Source organism: Nymphaea colorata, chromosome 6, assembly GCF_008831285.2.
Source record: "Nymphaea colorata isolate Beijing-Zhang1983 chromosome 6, ASM883128v2, whole genome shotgun sequence".
NCBI classification, from domain to species: Eukaryota; Viridiplantae; Streptophyta; class Magnoliopsida; order Nymphaeales; family Nymphaeaceae; genus Nymphaea; species Nymphaea colorata.
Window position 1 is genome coordinate 17901063 of NC_045143.1, and position 24588 is coordinate 17925650.

The following is a 24588-nucleotide window of genomic DNA, read 5'->3' on the forward strand; positions in this document are numbered from 1 at the left end:
TTTGAGATGTTTTTATGATCTCTAGGATGTTACCGGTTACAACAATGTCATCTACATAAATGAATACCAAGGAGCAATCGCTTCCTTTTCTTTTACTGGCGTGTTGTCTGAATGACACCTTCGAAATCCAACTGCTTCAAGAGATTGACTAAGCTTTAGACACCAAGCTCTTGGAACTTGTTTCAGCCCATATAAAACATTATTGATTTTACATACAAGACCATTTCCTTCATTGGGATGTCCTAGAGGCAAAGACATATAAATCTCTTCATCTAATTCACTTGTAAGGCATTCTTCATGTCTAGTTGATGAATTATCCAACCATTATTGCCTGCAATAGAGAGTAAGAATCCTCATTGTGTTCATCTTAGTTACCGGAGCAAAGGTCTCGTCATAATCAAGACCCTTAGTCTACATAAATTCCTTTCCAAACAACCTCACCTTCTACCGTTCTACAGTCTCATTGCTCTTATACTTCACCTTGTAATGCAATTTGCATCCAACAATGTTGATGCATCTGGTTGCCACTACAACATTCCATATTTTGTTTTTGTTTAGTGCATCCAGTTCTTCATTCATGGCCCTTATCCAGTTAGGATCACTTATGGCCTCTTGGTAAGTCCACATCTCATTGATCCTATCCATGCTCTTGATGAACATGGCGTATTTCCCTGGTACCTGATTGTAGATGAGATAATTGTTGATTTGATAAGAGATTGTGGAATAAGTCTTATGGTCAGGCAAGCAAGTCAACTTGGTGGCCGCCTAGCTCTCTCGGATCGTCTCATAGGCTTATCTGAATCTTCAAGAGACTGACTCATGAGAAGTTTCAGGTGGATTGCTTACCTGCTCATTAGTATTGGTGATAAATGGATAATCATAAATATAAAATTTAGATGAAAATAACTCCTCCTGAATTTTGTCATGCTCGAGGTTTGCAAAGTAGGATAGAGTTTTGTTAAATTAAACATCTCGAGAAACATAGGTTTTCTTGGTTGTAGGGTCAAAACATACATACCCTTTGCTAATGGAGCTATAGCCAACAAACACACATTGATAGACCTAGAGCTCAATTTATCTCTTTTAGATGGATGAATCTAAACATAACAAGTGCAACCAAATATGTGTAGATGATCTAGCTTACTCCTAGTGTTAGAGAGAATCTCAATAAGGTGCTTATATTTTAAACGCTTACTAGGAGTTTTATTTATGACAGGGCATACCAAAGTATTTTAGCAAATTTTCAATAAGTTTTTGGAATATTCATTTGAAAAATAATGCTTCTAGCCATTTCAAGAAGGTGACGATTTTTTCTTTCAAACACACTGTCTTGTTATGATGTGTCAATGCAAGTATTTTTTATGTTCTATGTCATTTTCTCTAAGAAAATTTTCAAATTTATGGTTTTCGTATTCAGTGCCATTGTCAGATCTAAAACCATAATTTTTTAATTCTATTTGGTTTCAAAAAATTTATAAAAGGTTTTAAAATGAGATAAAACTTCAGTTTTGTTTTCCATGAAGCATACCCAAGTAGCATGAGAATGACCATCAACAAACATAAGATAGTACTGATAACCATCAATGTAAACAACAAGGACAGGTCCCACACTTCTGAGTTAGATAAATTAAATTTTTTTCTAGTCATCTTAGCAACACGACCAATATCACAATCTAAATAATCAAAATAATGTTTAGGATATAAGCAATTCAAAATGCTAGAAGATAGATGACCGAGTCATTTGTGCCATAAGTCTGCAATATCTCCACCAACTGCAGTCAAAACTTGATTTTGAAAAGATATGTGATACAAGCCATTCACAAGAGAACCCTCACCAATCATAGCATGAATCCTCAGGCCCTGAACTATTACACTATGAGCATAGAAGATTACACAACAATTGAATTCCTTAGTGGTCTTGTTAATCAAAAGGAGATTATTTGTAACTTTAGGCATTACCAAAACATTGCTATCATGATTCTTGTCAAAAATATGTGTTTTCCCTTTCATAGGGATAAGAGACCCATTTGCTGCTACCTAGTATATCATTACAAGAGGTGTTGTGATCAAGATGAAAAGAAGATGTGGCCAGTGGCACCTGAGTCAACGACCCATTGGGTGCCAGAAATGGTGCTAGGGAAGAGAGAAGTACCTACGCCTCCTTGCAACCAGCATAAAAGAAGATGTTCGCCGTTCTTTGAATTTGAAGTTTCTTAATTATTTCTGCTAACTTCTCTAGTCTAACTGTAGTTTCTAAAGAAGACGCTTGGTTTGCTAGACCACCAGCTCCTTTACCTTTTTCCATTTGATCTTAGACATGATTAGGCCCTTTATGTTGATAGTTATTGAACTCTCTTTCAGGTCTGCCAACTAGAAACCAGCAGGTTTCCCTATTGTGTCCAGCCTTCTTGCAATGAGCGCTTTCATTTTCTTGGTGTCATCACGTTTTCCATCATCTCTTTTGAAGCTTTGGCTCTTGGCATTAAAATTTCCCTGCACTCGATTGGACACAAAGGCTGTCTTTTCACTGCCACAAGATCCTCGCTCAATCGCATTAAGGGTACTCATTGCCTTTGTTCTTTATTCCTCTTTCATAAGCAAAGAGCAAACATAACTAACGGAAGGAAGTTCATTAGCCATCAATCTTTGACTAGGCAATGCTCATAGTCATTTCCCAAACCAGGGAAGATCTCAAAGAATGAATTTTTCCACTCTCATTTTTTTGGCTTTGTTTAAATCAATGGTTAAAAGGGCATAGATATCTATTTTATCCCAAAGCCCATTAAAGGGTCCCAAATATTCACTTATAGGCATGGTTCCCTTCTTGAAACGGCCTTTCTTTTGTGACAATTGGTACATCGAGCAATATTAAATTGCTCATATAAAAAACCTTAACAGCATTTCGTGTTTCCTCAGTTGTCTCTAAGAATTGAAAACTTGCTAAAATTTTAGGTTTCATCGAATTTATAAGCCATGAAGCGATAGTATCATTGGCAGATTGCCACTCTTTATATTTTGGATCACTGAGGGCTAAATGTCTTAAGCAAACCAAAACTTTGAGACGAGTTGCAATTCCAGTATGCTCGCTCTGATACCATGATAAATTGCAAATACATACAACAGGAGGAAGAAGATTAGGCAGCCATAAATTTAGTTCGGCAAAGCGCTGCCTAGGTCCACGAAGAGTGGAAAATAACTTTGATTAAACAATCTCTGATTTTACATAGCAAGTTGTGTACATGAGGCAATAAGATCAGTGTCTCACAACTTGTAGATCCCAAAGGGCATAAGCAGAAAGGTAGTTGATACACTTGCCCAAAGATGAGTATGGCAAATTGCAAGTAATCTCCTTGTCAAAAATGACACAAATTAACACTAGACCAACTGGATAGGGATCACAAAGGGGGAAAGAGAAGAAGAGAAAGCAAAGAAGAATATCGAAGGGGAATGAAGCAACACAAAATATAACATGCCAAAGAAAGCATGTGGCCTATGCATAGCCAATGAATATTGAGAAAACAATATTTTGAAAATATTATATAATAAATATTGGTGTACAATTGTTTCATTTAAGACTCTCTCTCTCTGTCTTCATCAGGAGCCAAAGTCTTCAACCTGGGGAGACTGTCGCAGCATAGTTTAGATTAGTTTGGATCATATATTTGGATCTGTTAGGTTATAGATTTGATTTGGTTTGATGTATGTTGGGTTTGGATCTCTTATGTATAGTATCTGAGATCCAATTTGGATCTTAGGATTAAAGGGCTAATTGGCATTGTGTGAAACCCTAATTTACTTTGATTATTGATTTTCCCTTGTTTTTCCTGCACATTTTTCCTCTGTTTGCATTCTTTGGTGCCCTTCCAGCGGGAATTAGAGTGAGGAACTCTAATCACTGCATCATATACTAAAAAATTACATAATATATATATATATATTTTCTTTCCACAGATGTCTTCAGGTGCACCAATTAGCTCAAGCTAGGATCACACTTTATCCCTCCTCTTTCTCTCATGCATACGTGTGAGGTGATCAGCTATAATTTTTTACGATTTTTTGCTAATCAGACACCATATTGTTCTAGATCAGCTAAAAGTTTTCTGCAGATTTATTTAAGGAACAGCAACATATTGCAACTACTTTTTACTGAATTTCTGTTAACAACATCTCCCAGTTGGAATAACTGTTATTTGAGTTCACCATCTTTTCAAATATTGCTTTGGATAATACAACAGGGGCCTAATTCAGTAACACGGTACATGAGCTAAATACTAACGATTTTTGCTTGCTGCAGATACCTTCAAGGTAAAGATTCAGCCCCAGAAAAGCATATCTGCTATGCATAATCAACAATGCTCCCATGGATGAACTCTTCTTCAGCATAGAAAACCACACACTGACTATGGTAGAAGCTGATGCATTCTTTGTGAAGTCCTTCCAAACAAATGCTCAGAACTCGACCACCAACGTTCTCCTCCAAGCCATGCCTTGCAGCTCCAACACCACTTTCCTCATGACAGCTAGGCCCTACGTTACAGGCTTGGAAACCTTTACATTACTTTTGTCTTGATGTACAGTATTTTGGCATTTGAGTGACATTTTGGGTAGGGCCGTAGTGTACAATTTTGTCTTAATATTACAATTGCTTTTAAAATGGAAGAACAAGTTCGACAAGGTTGTTTTTTCTTCAATGTGTTCATAAGGAAACCTATATATATATATATATATATATATATATATATATAGTGGACTTCTCTCTCTTTCTCTCTCTCTAGGAATGGTCGCCGTACCATTCCTAAAAGTTATTACACGAAGTATTAGGAATGGCCATCCCAAGCATTCCTATATGGATTTTAAAATACAATTAAAATTTTAACTTATAGGAAGAACACATGTAGAAAAGTGGTACTAATGAGTATTCATTAGGAACAGTCACATCAATCGGCCCAAAAAGGAATTGGGAACACTACTTTCAAGAATACTTTAGGAATAGTCACTTTACCATCGCTAATTCATTATTTTAGTAATGGCCGCTCATACTTTTAGGGACGGCTTCCAGCCATTCCTATGAGACATTCGCTCCTATGGCCAAAATGAACTCTACTCTGATCTTCCTATCAGTAGCTTCAAATATAAGCTGGGATACTTTCTGTTCGCATTCCAAATTCTTTTGGTTTTAGGAATGCTCTAGAAAAAAAAAAAGGTTTTGTTTTGAAATGAGAGAAAAAAGAAGTCGCCCATTGGTATGAGGATTGACCCTTCTCAGTGCTTTTAACGGGGGTAACCAATCCAAAGGTTATGTTTATTTTTTATATATTTTGTTTTGCTTAAACATCATTTTCATGCTACATGCAGTGTGGTGTTTGAGAAAATGTTAAAGATTTGATGTTTCAAATTTTTGAGAAAGTTTTGAAGAGTCATCGGCATGGTGTAAAACATTTTGAGTTGAAAAATATTGAATTCAAAAATCTTTACAAATATTGTTTGAAAACATTTGAAGATCATCTTTTGAAGTCACATTAGTATTTTCTTAACACTTTAAGTAGATTTGAGATTTTGCACTAATTCGGTTACTACCTAATTAGATATTCATCTCATCTTCCTTAAGTTTTTTTAGAGATGTGTTTGTGATTATTTACGATATTAAGTGAATGTGAATGTATGAATGCATTGATCATACATCATTAGAAAGAAACCATTGATTCTTACCATGAGATCCATCTAAGAACATTTATACCATTACATACATCTAAGTTTTTCATTTATAATTGTCATAAATATATTTTATGAAAAGATAAAAGTTTTCGAAAATGGAATGAGGTTGTAGGCCATCAAGCATGATTCCAGTATTGGGTCATTACTTGAATTTTAGTTTTAATGAAGTTAGCAAATGAAAAATTAAAACCTTAGAACTTGGAAGAAAAATATCCAAAAAAATGAAAAAGAGAAATACTTTAATCTGAGAGGAATAGAGAGAAAGAGAGAGAGAGAAAGAGATTTTGAAAATTATAAAAGCAAAAAGATTTATATAAATATATATACATATATACACGTGTATGAAAGCTTTATAAAGAAATATATATATATATATATATATATATATATATATATACACGTGTATGAAAGCTTTATAAAAAGGAAATATCAAATTGAATGGAGAGGGAAAAGAAGATTTTAGAAAAAGAGAGAAAGAGAGAGATTTTGGAGAAAAAAATATTTTTAGAAAAAAGAAAACTCTAGAGAGAGAGAGAGAGAGAGAGAGAGAGAGAGATACACATACATATATTCATATGTATGTGTATGAGAATTTGTAAAAGAATATGTTAAATCATAAAAAGAGAAGGACAAAGAGAGATATTCATGTGCATGTATACATATATAACATGTATATGCGTATATGTCTTCATGAGAGTTAAAATCAAGAAATGACTTGAAAATATCATACTTCAATTTTTTATGTAGGCCGGAGATGAACTTAGACTCTTGCAATAGGTTAAGTCTCCAATGCCTCATTAAAGATGGTTCTTGCTTTTAAAAATCTTTTAAAAAAAATGATTCTAAATATTTTTATATGTGAACATAAAAACATTATTATTTTATTTGTTAGAAGAGAATATATTTCTTCCACCATTGGGTATGCAAAAAAAATCAAGCAACGTAATAAGCATTCATTGGGGCCCCTAATCAAGTGATTAAAAAAGAAACTAAACGTGAGAATGAAATGAAGACGCATTTTAACATTTACATATTCGTGAAGGGCTTTCTCGCATTGGACAATCCCCAACCTCAAAAATCAACATAAGAATGAAGAAATCCCAACCTAAACACTCACTTTCGCTTTGCATTTGCATATTAATTAAAGAAAATTAATATACCATGTATGAGCATCATCTTAAACATAAATAATGAATAAAGTAATATGACAAACATTTTTTTGAAAATAAATGAAGAAATAAAATTTATTTTGCCTTGCTCATACTCCCGGTGCACTCAAGAGTATCTCTCGTCTCCAAATATGAAGTTCTTAGAGCCTTCTTGCATGGCCATGGAGAGGTAGCAAGGATAAACGAAAAATGAAAATAAGATAAGGGCTACATACGTCTAATATTTTATCATGCACACTTGAAGAGTTGTAACTTCGAAAAAAGAAAAAGAAGAAAAGAAGAGAAAAATAGAGAACAATAGTCAAATAAAGCTCTAAATCTTCAAGTGAAGAATAATTAGAAATTCCCTAATGGTTAGTTTACGCTTAAGAAGAATGATTGTAGGGGTATTTATAAGAAGTTTTGGAGCCAAAATTCAAAATTTGAATTTTTTAAATTTAACAAGATTTTCATACGAATTACAAGTATTTTTGAATAATTTTAAATTTCTTTTTAAAATTTGGTTCAGACAGGGCTAATGCCCACCCAATAGTACCAAAACCACCCCTCAAGGGGTAGTCTTTTGCATTAAAGAGGGCTTGCAAGATGTGCAAGCCTTGGCTTGGCGCAACTGCAAAGAGTGTCACGCATCGCGCAATGCACGATGACGCGCACCAGTGTAAGTGAAACAAAATAAAATAAAATAAAGCAATTTGTTTAAAAGGCATAACACTTTTTTTATTTAAAATGGGTATAAAATTGGTTTATTACAAATGTGTGGTCAGCTCTGTTTTGAGTGACTTCAAGCTCATTTTAAATCGAGATTGGATTCAATTGGTCACTGGCATGTTCTAGTGAGTGATTTAGTCTCAAAAACATGTCTTGGCACAAGTCAATTTTTGTTGTTTTGATCTCAGCTTTAGATTTTGAGTTCGAATTCTCGATTTAGATCTAATTCGGATATGAGAGTTGGATTTTGGGTTTGAATCTCGCGTCTAAAGTTGGATTTAAATTTGAACCTTGGGTTTGGACTTGGACATGGGTCTAGAGATTTGTTTGGATTACATAGTCATGCATTGAACTTACGTATCGATATGAAAGTTAGTTTTGGGTCTAGGATTTTTTTTTGGTGAAAACTTAAATCCAAATAACTGATAATTTTATTTAGGTGAAAATAAAATACAATCTTTTTGAAAAATTTGGGGTGAAAACACTTTTCAACTAAACATGAAAAATGCATTCTTGAATGATACCTTAGAAGAAGAAGTATATGTATATCCCCCACCAGCATTTACAATAAGAAACGCTTTGCTTGCAAGCTGAAAAAATCTGTTTATGGCCTCAAACAATCTCCTTGGGCATTGTTCTCTAAGTTTACTTTCTCACCAACATTGGTTTCAAGCAGAGTAGTTTTGACTATACCATGTTTACTTCTCATACTAGCCAAGAAACCACTATTTTGTTCATATACATAAATGACATCATTATCACTAGAGACAACAAAGATCAAACGAAGAAAGTTAATATATTCTCCCTGACAAATTTGACATCAAAGACTTGAAAAGCTGAGATATTTTTTGGCAATCGAGGTTGCTCACTAAGAGGGATCTAAACCAAGTTTGATGCCACTAGAAGTGAATTGCAAGCTGAGAAAGGACGATCATGAGACCCTTCAAGATGTTCAAAGTTTTCAACGTCTAATTGGAAATTGATCTATTTGATAGTGACTAGACTAGACATCATTTTCAATGTCAACTTGATAAGCTAGTTTATGCAAGAGCCTAGATCATCCCATCTAGAAGCTGCTCATCGTATTTTAAGGTACTTGAAGATGAATCCAGAAAAAGGCATTCTAATGAAAAGAAATAACAATTTTGAGGTAATTGGATATACAAGCACAAACTGGGTAGGCTATGTATATTTGTTAGAGGAAACTTTGTTACCTGGAAGAGCAAAAAACAAGTTGTGGTGGCCAGGCAATGGCTGCATGTGCAAGTGAACTCATTTGGGTAAAGGCTCCCCTTCAAGGTATGAGAGAAAAATTTGAACAACCAATGAATTTCTTTTGTGACAATATGATAGCAATTTACATCAATGCAAACTTGTCTTTCATGAATGAACAAAACATATTTAAGTTGATTGTTAATTTATTCATGAAAAGATTCAGAATAAAGTCATATGCACTCCTCTTGTTCACACTAAGAACAATTGGCAGATGTATTTTACAAAGGTTACGGTGAAGGGCAGTCATCAGTGGATTCGTACCCATTTGAGACTGACCGATATCAGCTCATCAAATTGAGAGTGAGGCTGCGAAATTGTGTGCAACCGCTAGTCCACCTTGTATGAAAGGAAAGGGATAAAGGCGTTTCCTATAGTAAGGAAGAAAGGTGGAGGTTTCATTCACCCAAGATTGCAGGTGATTAAGTTTCCTTGTTGACTTTTCTATTGGCAGTTGCTGCTTTATAATGATGTAAAACGAGCAGAAAAATTAATGAAAAATCTGAACATGAATTTTCTACCATGGATGTAGGCAAGAAGCCCAACCATGTAAACCTACCGTGTTACATTTTTTCTGATATACAGAACCCTGTTCATTGTAGAAGAACAATTGACAGATGACTACTCGCTTGGGTGTACTTCCATTATAACGGTTCACTAATGATCAAACGTTTAAATATGGGAACTCAGCGGACCGTATCTTACCATATTTCAAAATCAGTATTGAAGGTATATTTGTTAGGGAAAGGATTCAAACTAACATGTGTTGGATGTTGTTGGATAGTTAAAATTAAATAAATTGTCTACAAAAAATAATCGCTAAATTCATATTAGCCACGGTTTATATGTGGCGACGGTTTATAACACTAGCATAGCAAAGCAAGAAATGTTGAAGTGAGGGGCACTAAATATAAAACCCTGCGCCTGTATATAAATGAACATAATTTTTAAATTTTTTTTAAAATATCAAATATTAAAAAAAGCGATTTATACCACACGTGCAAATATGTGGCTTGGGTTTTTTGTGATTCTATCGATAACTTATGATTTTTTTTAAAAAAAAATTGAAGTTTAGTCATCCAGCAAATATAGGACACACAGTAGGATCCATTATCCTTGCTGGGGTATGTCGATGTACCTATAACACAATGTAATTTAAATCAGTTTATGAAGCAATGCAGTGTAATTAATATCAGTCAATGAAGCAACTAGTGTGGCCGCCGATTTAGAGAATCCGCTGGTTCACCGACTCAGGAGTGAATAAGTTGTGAATTATGCCAAAATCACTAGCTAGCTACAAAGTTGTTTTTCTGAAAAACAAACCAACAATTAGTAATAGCAATTTAAAATAAAAAGTTAAATACATTGAGAAGAACTTGACAAGTGGTGTTTTATCTGCCCCAAAATTGAGATTCTATCTTCATTGGTCGATTCAAGGCGATTTGCACCGATACTGCACTGACGCGAAGTTATACTGCTGCCTCCGATAAAAGTTGCGGTCTAATGAGCATCTGTTCAATCTTGTTTCAGAAAATTCAAAAGTAATGCCGATTTTAGTTGGTCTGAAACCACGCAGGTTAGTGTCTATTTATTTTATTCGATTCCTCTATGTCCATGGTTTTGGTTTTTCGTTTTCTGGAGAAGGAACCAGAAGACCGGGGTGACCTGGCTAATGCAGCAGCCGTGAAAACATAAGTAAGCTGAAAGGTCCCATCCATGGACAAAGTGGAGGCAAAAAGACAAGGACCTTTGTTTGCAATATGGAAAAAGAGAAAATGTCTATTGCCATGTAAATTTTTTTGGTGCCTGGTAAAATATATTGTTAAAATATAATGTTAACATCTAATCAGATAGCATAATTGGTGGGATTGAAGAGTACTTAGATAACATAACTGGTCGGATTGATGAGTACACAAGCCATATATTGTTAATTCAATTTTCCTGGATATTATTCCTCCAAGTCTTGCAAGATGGACATCCTATCTAGTTACAAGTTTACTATCTCTATACCCAATAGAGGATCGGGCGTGTGGGCTGGTGCTGCCCATGCCAACACAAGTCCTTCAAAAAGTTTATTACAAGGGAGCTAGACCTTGTTCTACCTAGAAGTAGTGCCCACACCAGACCTACATCAATGTCCCATAAGCACTCAACCTACTAAAGTTAGTGCCCCTTTAATAAAAAATTTCATAAAATTTTCTGTTTTCTGGCTCTGCCACTGCCTATACATAAACCTCAACATAGTCCTGGAATCTGGAGGCAAAGGGCAAAGAGTATTTGCAACGTGCAGCTATCGGAAAAGGGTAAATAATTAAACAATTGACCTGCAGAGACTTGGGACTCAAAGAAAGGCTTTAGCTAAGCGCTTAAAGAGAGATACTAGTTTCATTTTTGCAACATGTAGGCCCATTTAATCAAATATAATGTGGTTTATGGATGGATTGATTTAATAAAAATCAGTCATTGCAATATAATGTGGTTTCTGGCATTTTTACTAGAAAATGTGGGTCTCCCCCGCACAAACTCCACACCCAATTTTAAACTTGTAAAATATCAGGCGGGCTTGTAGAAGAAATCACCAGTTTTCAACATGTTCTTGAAGCTTACTTCAGATCAGAGCCTGCACATATGAGCTTGATGTTGGTACATTTAATAAGACATGGTTACGTTAAAATGCTGCATGTGTAGAGTTTCTAAGACTAAGAGCTTCAAACATCATAGGTCCAAAATACAGATACTTGAAGGAAACCATTGGAGATGGACTTGTTTACCAAGGAACTAACATTTAAGATTTCTTTTCCGTCTACCATTCTTAAAATGTTTAACTAGATTCTATTGTTTTCACATCTGATTATACAATTCATCAAAAGTTACCAAGCAATATCATTTCCGCCATCTCTTTACCATAAAGAAATTTTGAATATTTTCACATGCTCCATTGATTCAATACCACCATTTTATTGAGACCCATTCATTCTACCAAACTTTGAAGCAATGTACAATTAGTGGCAAACCTTCTAGTATCCAGACTAGAATCTCTTTGTGTAGCAGATTGAGTTCTTATCGGATTCAAGACAAAGGTATGACAATGAATAAACTTTTTTCCATACATCCAATTATGTTTTTTTATTTTACTTGTATCTTCAAATGTAAGATTTATTCCATGAGTTATACTAGGGGTCCCAAAGAAAATTGTTCTCTTCAAGAAACAAGATAATTGCCTGTATTCTCAATAATTATTTGAATATATTGTTAAAGACTATGTTTCTCTTCAATTAACTTGTTATGATAGGTTTATCATGTATTAGGTTAGATTCACTTCTTTCATTATTTTCCTATTAATTCTGTACTTTAATTTTATTTTTCAGCCAAAGATATGACTGACGTTATCGAGCTGTTGGACTCTCCAATGGCTAGGTTTCTAGCCATTGGAGACTCTAAGGGCCCTTTTCCTCTTTTATTTATAGTATCTTTTCTTCCTCTTTAAGGAAGCTCGCAGTGTTTTGTTCATCAATGAGAGATTATTGTTCTTAACCCTAATGAGTAAAGTTTAGATGGTATCAGCGATTGGCTCTACTTGGGTGCTTCTCTCAGTTAGAAGCTGTTTGTGCTTCTTTTAGTAAGAAGCTAAAGAGATCAAAGAGTGCTCCTTTTTAGTAAGAAGCTAAAGACTATTGATCAAAGACTGCTGGAGTGAATGCTGAAGTGCTGTTCAAAGCTTGAAGATTCAAAGAACAACAAGCTAACTAAGATCTGTTTACATGAAGCATGCTAGACGGAACAAATGTATTTTTTTTCTTTTTTGAATTTGATATATCTCGTTGCAATCTATTTTTTGTATCCCTGTGTAACAGAGAACAGAGTTCAACCCTAGGTGCCTATCGAGGCGTCTGACATTAGATCCTAAAAGGAAAACACTGACAACAATGAGAAATCTGAAAGAGTACACACGCAGGACAGATAGATAGGATTACCTGTCGCCGTTTTTTTTTCGTCCATCGGTAAAACCACCGCTGCTTCTTTTCTGGCAAAGACCTGAGAGACAGAATAGAGAGTCTGACTCGATCGGGTGCCTTTGCCAGCTGACCTTCTTGACGAGTCCAGCAGAGATCTGCAAGCAGGCGTTGGTGCTCGCCTATTGAGTCATCTGTTGTCTTCCCTGCACAGACCCAGACCCAAATCTGGTGGGAAACTAAATACTGAGGGTGTGATCGTCGGACGATGTTCCGGTCGACCTTTGTGAGGTAGATGCAGCAGATGACTTCGTCCACTAGGTGGTAGTGAAGGAAGATCGACAGAGGCAGCGGCGGAGGCACGATTGCGAAACCCTAGCAGAGGGTGTTCGCCAGAGGAGAGAGAACCTCTTGAGAGGAGAGAGAAAAACGGGCTGTGATTCGTGAAACGAAGAAAACTCAGGTTCGTACCAAATTTATAGCAAAATATTGTAAATTACAAAAATAGTCCACTTTATTGTCAAAATGTTAAGAAACACTGTCATATTTTTCAGAAATTCTGCGATGTCTTTGCTAAGTGTGTTTATATGAAATTTTGTATAGATACCCTTGGACTTATTAAAAATTGCTAAAAAGGGTTTCAAAAAAACGAGATTTTGTATACAATTGCATATAGGTACCCTCAAACTTATAAAAAAAATTACCAAAAAAAGGGTTCTAAAAATAAATTTGAAAATAAAGGAGGAAATTCATGTTCTAAAATTTAAAATAGAGATCTCCTTGCTTCTAAGTGATGTTTTAGAATATTAATGGAGATTTCCTGACGTGATATTCTTTGTGTTGCTTACTGTTTATTGTACTTTCATTGCCATTAAAAATTAATATAGAAATGACTTCAAAAGTAGGAGCCTCAAAATTAACCAAGACAAAAAAACTCAATGGAACTAACTTTCTTGCATGGAAGCAAAAGATCATGTTGGCATTGGCTCTAGAAAGACTGATTTATGTAATATACAAGCTATTTCCCACTTTAGAAAACAAACCTATTGATAAAAAAAGAAGAGCATATGAGGCTTTTGAGACTGAGGACTTGATGGTCAAAACCATTTCATGGAAAATGACTTGATTAAGGTGTTTGAAGACTGCCCAACGGCCAAAGATACGTTTGATAACATCTCATCAAAATACAATACCACTACTATGATACATGTTCAATTATTGTTAAAATGATACAAACTCGTATAAAATGAAGGAGTCAGATAGAGTGGTTGATCATGGCTAAAGACCTAGCCATAGTAGGAAATGCAAATATGGTCATCTTGAATAGTCTACCACCTTCTTGGGATATGGCTATCAAAGCACTGAGTCTCCAGTTTGACATTTTGACTCTAGAGAAACTCCCCATAAATTAGCTATTTAACAAGAATTTCTGGAAAAGAGAAAGGATGCAGTACAAATGATTGCACAGGAAAAACCAGCTAACAGTCATGTGCCTGAAAAACCCAAAGAATTTAAAAAGAGAATGCAAAAACTTAATGTAACAACTCATACTGTGATGTCATGGGAATCAGATCATATCGACTGAATGTTGGGAGCACAAACTGAAATTTTGTATGTCTCATCCATGTAGAGGAAGTTAGTGTCGGTTCTTGTTCTGATTGGAAAAGGGTTTGAAGTCTGTTTAGTTCCAAAGAAAGTCACAGTAGGAAAACATGGAGAGACCATGTTAGATAGGAAATATGTAAGAAAACATGGTATATTCAAACTCAGTGAAATGAATACAAAACTTCGAGTTCTGCTTATATTAATTGTGCAATGAGTGTAAGTACAAACTTATGACATGAAAGATTAAGCCATATAAGCATCAACAATATGAAGATCCTAGCACAACAAGGTATAATACTTGACATAAATGTAAATGATTTCGCGAAATGTGAGTCATGTTTATACATAAAAATGACAAGAAAACTCTTTCCGTTTGAAGTAATTCGGGCCACTGATCTATTGAAAATGTTATGGTATGAATGGTTTATTTCTTTCTTAAGCATATAAATTTATGTAATCATGTATGCATGATCACTTATGAAATTCATGAATGCTCACAATCACATCTTTAAGAAGCTTAAGTAACACAAGATTAAGTCCTAATGAGATGATAATTGAATTAAGACAAAATCTTAAAACTTACTTAAAATTCAAGAAAAACACCCCTACAAATTCTAATATTTTATTGTCTCAAATATCAAATATTCTTTTTTCAACATATTAATTTGATTTTCAAATTTTTGTATAAGGAGAACCGACCTTAGAAAAGTAGTGGTCATTATTTCTTTTTTTTTTGTCCTTTTTGTCTTTCAAAGGGTCTTATATTACCTTCTTTCTTTGTCGGAATATGCAGCGAAGACCACTGTCATTCTTTCGCAAGGTACTGCACCTATCAACACAGGAAAAGACGCAAACAATAGCAGTCCTTCTAGGCGGAAATCAAATAGCATATTGCTTTAGATGGTACTGCAACAAATATTTGAACCAGCCAGCCTGCTTTTGTGTCAAAGATAAATAGCTCCGATGTGAATATATATATATAGAGAGATAGTAACATAAACACAATTTATTTTTATGTATATATATATATATATTTGTATATGTATATATATATATATATAAAGAGAGAAAGTAACATAAACACAATTTATTTTTATTATAAAAATAGGATAGTCTACAAAAAGAAAAATTGCAACTTATTATATGATAATTATATTATAAAAAAAGTCTAATTAGCAGTTGCATTGTGGAGAATCATCTTAATTAAGTTGTGAAAATGCAAAATTAGCAGCAGCTGCATCTCATAACTTCTCAATGACAACAACCCTAGAATCCCAAGGAGCACTATAATGACAACAATGTCTGTCGTGTAAGCTTTTTCTTACTAAGGAGCACTATAATGACAACAACATCTGTAGTGAAAGTTTTTTCTTGCCAAAATTTATTTCAAATAAAAGTTCTTTGGGTTACTGAAATATTAGAATTCTTATTGAGCTGCCCACTTAATTTAGTTGGACCCAATAACTTTTTCACATCAAAAGTATAAATATAATTTTGATTTTACAAAACGATTGTTGAGCTACATAACGTATGAGCCGTCAAATCATATTTGAGATCTAAGACACCTTGTGCCTTGACCCACATGCCTTTGAATCTCTTAACAAAAAGAAAATGCCGGTCTTTTGTGCTTGTAGGAGTTGGTATCAAGACATTCTCTCAAATTAATGGGACAACTGGTAATAGCAAGAGGATCAATGTCTCTACTGAATGTAGTTATGACTAGTGCAGGTCTCTATTGGCACAACTTGGTAAGGGTTCAGTGTCTACCTAGTCTTGTCTCTGGGAGAAAAAAAAAAGCAAGAGCTCTTCTTGAGTCCTTGACATTCCCGCTCCTGGCACTTCACCAAATTAGAGAACAAATTCACTACCAAGATAGTTAGCACAACTGAATAGCTAAAGATTACAATGGCAATATGTAATCAAAATGCATAAATATGCACAAATGAAATTCAGGTGACATAGATGATGCAGATTCCTCTTTATTATGCTAATGACATCATCAGTGTGACAACAACAAACATTGCATGCATACATAGTACCTGTGGTGCTATACTTACTATCCAGTTATGTCATGCTATAGTAGACAACAAGTCAGCATATTCATACCCCAATAGCAGATTGCTCCACACAACCTTCTAACACAATAATGATAGGACAAACCTCCTCTTGGGCAACTATTCTTCTTGCTATTAACAGTATCACTAGAATTATATGTTAGCACCAAAAACAAAGATTAATGTAGTTAAAGATTTATCTATTGCACAAGTTTAGTATGTATTGAGGGCTATCAACTTCATTCTGGAAGGGGTGTCACATTCCTCTAGTCACCTCCAACAAACAAAAGAAGAAACAACACTTATGATGAATAGCATGAGCTAGAACCAATGAGAAGCCAAAAGTAGTGATCTTTAATAAAAATCAATGCCAACTTTATAATACGAAACTGAATTTGAAAGACTTATGAGCATGTGATCTAAACTACAAGTCAAAAGATAAACTTACATTCAAGTTAATATGAGCAGAAAAGTTAATTTTGAGGTTGAATGTCCCGATAGAATCTTCCTCCAAAAGCTTTTGAGGCAAAACAATGTAAAAGAAAAAAAAAATGTAAAAAAAAGATTGCTTTATTGGCTAATTGAAGGATATGGACAGAAAGAGGTAGAAGCAAAAGTGATCATGCACAAATGAACAAGAAACTACTAAATTGTCATACAAGAAAAAAAACAATCAATTGTTTAATTGTACCAACAAATTAACTATATAAAGTCAAACCAAAACATTTGACATAAAGTTTGAAATAAAAAAACAAGTGTTGTTCCACTATGTCCTATGCTTCCACAATCACCCCTTTCTCGTTAGTCAATACATATCATGAGACCTACATGTAACATTAATATCATTAATCTAACAAGTTTGGTGCAATGAAATTATGTTGCAAAACAATTTTAAAATGTTAAAAAAACAATTATTACTAGCTGGCTGCCAGTACAAATACCAAAGTAGATTTTGGCATCTTCATGCATTGGAACATTTGTTGCTTTCCTCTTTTCAACGTCGATTGCATTTCTTCTGTATTTGGCTAAAGTTGGCAAGAACATTGGATCGACAACTTTATCTGTAACATGAAGTTGTCGACTTTGATAGTGCATGACTATTTTGTGTTTTCCTTTGTTCTTCAGTTGCACTTGTATGATATCTATAATAATTTATTATGTACTTGTTATATCGCCTTGCAACAGCCTGAGGATGCTGTTAGAGAAAAATAAGTTCTTCATTACTGCTTTCAACTGAATCTCGAACACATGCGTCATGGATTTTTTATACACATATATAATAGTTGTTGTTAAATTAGTGACTCATTATTAATTTATATGCAAAATTGAAATGCAATTACCAGGACAAAATGCAATCAGCTAACTGCTTTTCTGATTGAACATATTTAATCTCAATCGTATTGTCTGTCACCTTCTCTTTGACGAAATAATAGTAAAATTCTATGTGTTTTGTTCGTGCATGAAAAACAGGATTTGACGCCAAATATGTTGCTCCAATGTTGTCACACCACAAAATTGGTTTTTGTTGAGTCTGAATTCACAGATCTTTCATCAAGTTATTTAGCCTCTCATCAAATTATTTAGCCATATTACTTCTGAGAGAGCTCTTGCAATGGCCTTGTACTTTGCTTCTGTGCTAGATTTTGCCACTGTCAGTTGTTTGGTGGATTTCCAAGATATGATATTCTGTCCAATTTTTGTAACATAGACACTAGTGGATCTTTGGCCGTTCGGTCACCCGGCCCAATCGGCATCAGAGTAGGTGGATAACATGAAAGAATTAGATTTTGATATCTCAAAGCCATGTTGTATGGTCCCTTTAAGATATCGTAAAATTCTTTTAACATGAGTCCAGTGAGTTAAAGTCGGTTGGTGCATGAACTGACAAGCTTTATTCACTGCATAAGTAATATCTAGGTGTGTTAAAGTGACATACTAAAGTGCTCATAAGATATGACGATATTGAGTTTCATTTTCCAATTTTTTCTCGTCGAGTTTAGATAGAGGGACATTTGGAGCAGCAGGCGTGACACAAGATTTTTCATTCTCCATGTCTGCTCGTCTCAAAATATCTCTGATATATTTTTCCTGCTAGAGAATAATTTTGTCTTTTTGAACACTTCAATGCCTAGGAAGAAATGTAATTTTCCAAAATCTTTTATGGAGAATGTTTGTCCAAAGTTGTGTATAATCCTTTGAATCTCGTGTGGATTATTTCCTGTAATAATTATGTCATCTACATATATAAGTAGAAAGATGATTTTATCTTGGGTTTTTCTAACAAAGAGTGAAGTGTCAACTAATGACTCCTTGAACCCATTTTCGAGAAGATATCCTTTGAGTCTTTCAAATCAGGCCCATGGTGTTTGCTTTAAGCCATAAAGTGTTTTCTTGAGATGACACACTTGCTGAGGTTTTGCTGTATTCTCAAAGCTGGTGGTTGAGTCTTGAAAACTTCTTCCTTTAGAATCCCATGAAAAAAGGCATTGTTGACGTCCAATTGGTGAATAGTCTAACCTTTGGACACAACAATAGAGAAGATGACTCGTATAGTGGTAGGTTTTATCACTAGAATAATCAATTCTTTCCCTCTGGCTATAACCTTTGGCCACAATTCTAGCCTTATAGCGAGCGATAGTCCCATCTGAGTATCATTTGATTTTGAAAACCCACTTACATCCGACTAGATTAACTCCCTTAGGTGGTGTGACAAGGTCCCACGTTTGGTTTTTATAAAGAGCATCCATTTCACTTTGCATGGCCTCAATCCATTGTGGGTCTTTTAAAGCCTCCTCAAGATTTTATGGTTGTCTTTCTTCTAGAGATGTAGCAGCCATATAAGCCTTGGGTCGCTGTTTGCATCCCAAAATTTTATTGGTTTTGGAGTGCTTCAAAAAAATTTTTGTTTTGAAATAAGAAAGAAAAGAGACTCGCCCGTCGGTACGAGGATCGACCGTTCCCGGCGTCTTTACCAGGGGTAATCAACCCAAGGGCTATGTTTATCATTGATGCATTTCGTTTTAACTTAAACATCTTTTTGATTCTATATGCGGTGTAGAAAATATTGAATGTTTGATGTTTCAAACTTTTGAAAAGATTCTTGAAGAATTGTTTGAAAATGTGAAATATTTTGAAGAAAAAATGGAACTAGTAAATATCATTTGAAAAACTTGTGAAATCATTTTGAAATCACTTTAGTGTTTTCTTAAGACTTTAAGTAGGTTTGAGATTTTACTCTAATTCGGTTACCACCTAGCTAGAGCTCCATCCCATCTTGCTTAAGTTCTTTTGGAGAGGTGCTTGTGATCATAAGTGAAATAAAGTGGGTGAGAATGCGTGGATGCATTTATCCTGTATGATTGAAAGAATGTAAAACATTCCTACCACAACATTTATCTAAAGTCATTCCTACAACAACATACATCTAAGATTTCGTTGTTATAATTATTATAAATAAGAAGGAAAAGTTTTTTTTTTTTTTTAAAAGGGATAGGGATTGTAGACCATCAAACATGATTCCAATATTGGGTCATTACTTGGTTTGTGGTCTTAATGAAGTTGGTAAATGAAAAGTTCGTGAGAGGAGAATATTAAAAAGAATACAAGAGATAAAACACTCTTATCAAAAGTTAGAGAGAGAAATAGAGAAAGACATGCATACATGTGTACATACCATCACATATACACATATATGAAAGCTTAAGAGAAAAAGATGTATCGATTTGAAGAGAAAGAGAGATTTTTAGAGGAAAAGAAAAATATCATATGTATATATGAGTATGAAAAATTTTATAACAGAAGATATTTGTCTTGCAAAGAGGAATAAATATTTGAAAGAGAAGAAACGGAGCACATGTACATATGTATTTATGCACATATGAAAATTTATAAAATGGAAAGTGAAAGTATAGAGAGAGAAAGATGGGGGGTCATCATGTTGACATAGATATATATAACATGTGTATACATCCATACCTTCACAAGATTAGAAATCAAGGAACAACTTAAAATTACCAACTTCAAGTTTAATGTGGGCTGGAGGGGAGATTGGACTCATGCAAGAGTCTAAGCTAAGTCCCTAAGGCCATGTTAGAAGGTTCCTTTTGAAAATATTTTAGAAAATAAGCATAGAATGTTATTATTTAGTTCGTTATAAGTGATATATTTCTTCCGCCGTTGGGTATGAAAGAAAACAAGTAACGTAATGAGACACTCGTTAGGGTTTATAATGGGATGATTAAGAATGAAACTAGCGCAAAATGACATGCAAATGCATATTAACATGTACATTTTCGTGAGGGTTTATCCCGGGTTGGACAAGTCCCAACCTAAAAAATTAATATGAAAATAAAAAGTCCCCAAACCACACTCTCATTCCTACCATACATTCACATATAAGTAGAAAACCAAGCAATTATGCATGAAAAATGTACAAGTTCCATGGAAAACCAAGCAATTATACATTCACATATAAGTAGAAAACCAAGCAATTATGCATGGAAAATTATTTTCCTCTATGCTATTATACTTTCATTATTTTCATCTATTCATTTGCTCAAGTTCCCGGTGTACTTGAGTATAGCCTCTTGACTCTAAAATATAGATTGAGAGTTATCTCCTTTGGCCATGGGGAAATAATGAATAGAGGAAAATAAGAAAAAGCCAAAGAACAATAAGAATGTATTAATGAAAAGAAAAAACATTATTAAAATGAAAGATCATCTCATCTTTCCATGCTCCCGGTGCACTTGAGCATAGCCTTTTATCTCTAAAAAGAGATTGAGTGCTACCTCCTTTAGCCATAGGGAGATGAAGATGAGGAGAAAGTATAATAGCATATTTAATAAAAGAGAAATCATGATTCAATCACGAAATGAAAGATCATCTCTTCCATGCTCCCGTTGCACTTGAGCATAGCCTTTTATCTCTAAAAAGAGATTGAGTGCTACCTCCTTTAGCCATAGGGAGATGAAGATGAGGAGAAAGTATAATAGCATATTTAATAAAAGAGAAATCATGATTCAATCACGAAATGAAAGATCATCTCATCCTTCCATGCTCCCAATGCACTTGAGCATAGCCTTTTGTCTTTAAAAAGAGGTTGAATGCTATCTCATTTGGCCATGGGGAGATGAAGAAGAGAAAAAAAAAAGAAATGAAAAAGATGATGATTATATACCTTTAATGATAAATGACCGAAGGAAGATAAACACTTTCACTTGAAAATCCCTTTGAGTGAAGCTCTAAGATGATGCCTCCAAGAGGGCTGTAGCTTACTCCAAGTTGGAGAGGAAAATGGAGAGAGGAAGAGGGAGAGAGAGAGAACTCAAGAGAAACACTAAGTCTTCAAGTGAGAATACACTAGAGTTTCTCTTAAGGGCCAATCTTGCCCAAGAGGGGGGGGGAATGAGAGGTATTTATAGAAGATTTTGGAGCCAAAACCCTAAATTTGAATTTTTTTACTCAAAAAGACTAAAATCACCCTCTAAAAGGAGGTTTTTGGTAAAAAAGATGGGCAAATTGGTCTTATTTATCCAAAAAGACTAAAATCACTCTTTAAAAGGAGATTTTTTGTTAAAAAGAGGGGCAAATTGGTCTTGTTTACCCAAAAAAATTAAAATCATCCTCTAAAAGGAGGTTTTTGTTCAAAAGGAGGGGCAAATTGGTCTTGTTTACCCAAAAAGACTAAAATCATCCTCTAAAAGGAGGTTTTTGGTCAAAAGGAGGGGCAAATCGATCTTGTTTATCCAAAAAAACTAAAATCACCCTCTAAAAAGAGGTTTTTGGTCAAAAGAAGGGGCAAATCGGTCTTATTTTCCCAAAAAGACTAAAATCACCCTCTAAAAGGAGGTTTTTGGTCAAAAGGAGAGGCAAATCGGTCTTGTTTATCCAAAAAGACTAAAATCACCCTCTAAAAGGAGGTTTTTGGTCGAAAGGAGGGGTAAATTGGTCTTGTTTACCCAAAAAGACTAAAATCACCCTCTAAAAGGAGGTTTTTGGTCAAAAAGAGCGGCAAATTTATCTTAAATGCTTGATTTGGATCTGAATTTGGGTTTTGGATCTAATTTAGATCCGAAAGTTGTATTTTGAATTTCATTTGGATCTAAGAGTTGTATTTTGGATTTGAATCTTGTGCTTAAATTTGAGTTTCGCACTTGGATAAAACATCATAATCTTTTAGAAAAATTTGGGGTGATTACAGATGCCCCTCTTTGTTAATAAGTCGGTATTAGCCGTGCTTAGTAACAAAGATAAACGCAACAAATTTTTGAAACGAAACATTTTCATAGAGATGTTTCAAGCTTTACCCCTTTCCTGAATGGGTTGTTTGAGCTTAAATTGTAGGTTTAACCCTTACCTGCACGGGTTTGCCGATTTCAAATTCAGGTTTAACCCCCTGAATGGGTTGCCTTGACTTGCATCACAAGTTGAACCCTTTAACTATGTGGGTTGCTTTGGCTTGTACCACAGGTTTAACCCTTTTGCCTGCATGGTTTGCTTTGGCTTGCATTGTAGGTTTAACCCCTTAACCTGTGTGGGTTGCCCTCATATTGCAGGTTTAACCCTTTACCTGCACGGGTTGCTCTCAAGCCCTGAGCAATAATAATAAAAAAAAAAAATGCCCTAGTGTAATTGTCATGTTTTACGACTGGGAAGAATCTAGATTGAATAATCGAAGTGGAAACACAAATGTTTGACATTGATTGGAAAGTGAATACAAGAGAACTAGACATAAAATTTCTTGAGGTGAAGGGCATTAACAGGATCGGCAAGTTTCACCCCATCAGCATCGATTAGTCGGTATAAATTGTGGGGCAAAGCTTCTTTAATGACATACGGGCCTTCCCAATTTGGTGTCCACTTGCCTCGTGGTCGTCCTCTAAGGTACACCGCAGATCATAGGACCAAATCATTTACTTTGAACTTTCTCTCGATAACTGACTTGGCAAATTGTCTGGCTACCCTTTGGCGATAAGCTTCAGCATGTTCAGCCGCTTTTAGCCTCTTTTCATCTAGCAAATCGAGTTGCATTAGCCTTTTTTGCTAATATTGAGTAAGAGGGAGCTCTATGAGAGAAGAGAACTTCAAAGCAGGTTTCAACACATGTAATGGTAGAACCACTTTTGTTCCATAGACTAGCTCCGCTGGAGTGGCATTTATTGGAGTTCTCATAGTGGTGCAATATGCCCACAGAGCGTTATGCATCTTTTCATGCCAATCTCTTCCAGTTTCTACTATTCGTTCTAAGATGCGGATCAGGATCTTGTTGGTAGCCTCTGCTTGTCCATTGCCTTGGGGGTAATAAGGAGCTGAAAAATGGTGCGTGATGTGGTACTTGCTGCACAATTGCCTCATCTTTTCATTCTTGAAATGAGTTCTGTTATCAGATACTATATTATGAGGGACTCCAAATCTGCAAAGAAGATTTTTGTGAATGAAGGACACTACATGATGTCCTTCCACTGTTCTGAGTGTGACGACTTTTACCCACTTGGTAAAATAGTCTGTTGCAACAAGAAAGTACTTATGACCATTGGAAGCTGCAGGGGATATCGGTCCAACTACGTCAAAGGTCCACATTGAAAATGGCCAAGGAAACGTCACATAATGCAAGTGAGAGGCTGGAGCATGGATCACTGGAGCATGCAGTTGGCATTCTTTGCATCTTTTGACGTATTGGTAACAGTCTTTTTGCATGGTAGGCCATTAATATCCTGCTCGAATTATTTGTTTGGTGAGGGTTTGGTAACCAACATGGCCCCCACAATCTCCTTGATGTGATTCTCCGATGACTTCCTTCGCCTCATCTTCATCAAGGCACCGAGAGTATTCAGTGTTAAATCCACATGTGTATAATACTCCTGTTAGGATAAAGTACCTCGCTAACATATGTTGTATTGCTTTTTGTTCATTTTTAGGCATTTAAGCCGAGAATTCTCCGCTTTCAATGTACCTTTTGATGTCATGGTACCAAGGCGTATTCCCTCTTTAAATATGATGAACATGCGCCATCGTTTCAAACGCAGGGTGTTCTAATCTTCCAATCTCAAAAGAACGGATTGCTTCATTGGTTCGAAAAGTGATGGTGGATCCTAAGCTTGCGAGGCCATC

At 35.1% G+C, this 24588-nt stretch overlaps 1 long non-coding RNA gene across 1 annotated transcript; it reads right to left on the reverse strand.

Annotated features, from left to right (window-relative positions):
• Positions 1 to 11273: 11273 nt before the first annotated feature.
• LOC116256880 (uncharacterized) lies at positions 11274 to 13258 on the reverse strand. The gene is made up of 2 exons (XR_004173244.2): positions 12839 to 13258; positions 11274 to 11484 (listed from the first exon to the last, which is right to left on the reverse strand). It is a non-coding gene; the product is annotated as an uncharacterized LOC116256880 (long non-coding RNA).
• Between the last annotated feature and the right edge of the window lie 11330 nt (positions 13259 to 24588).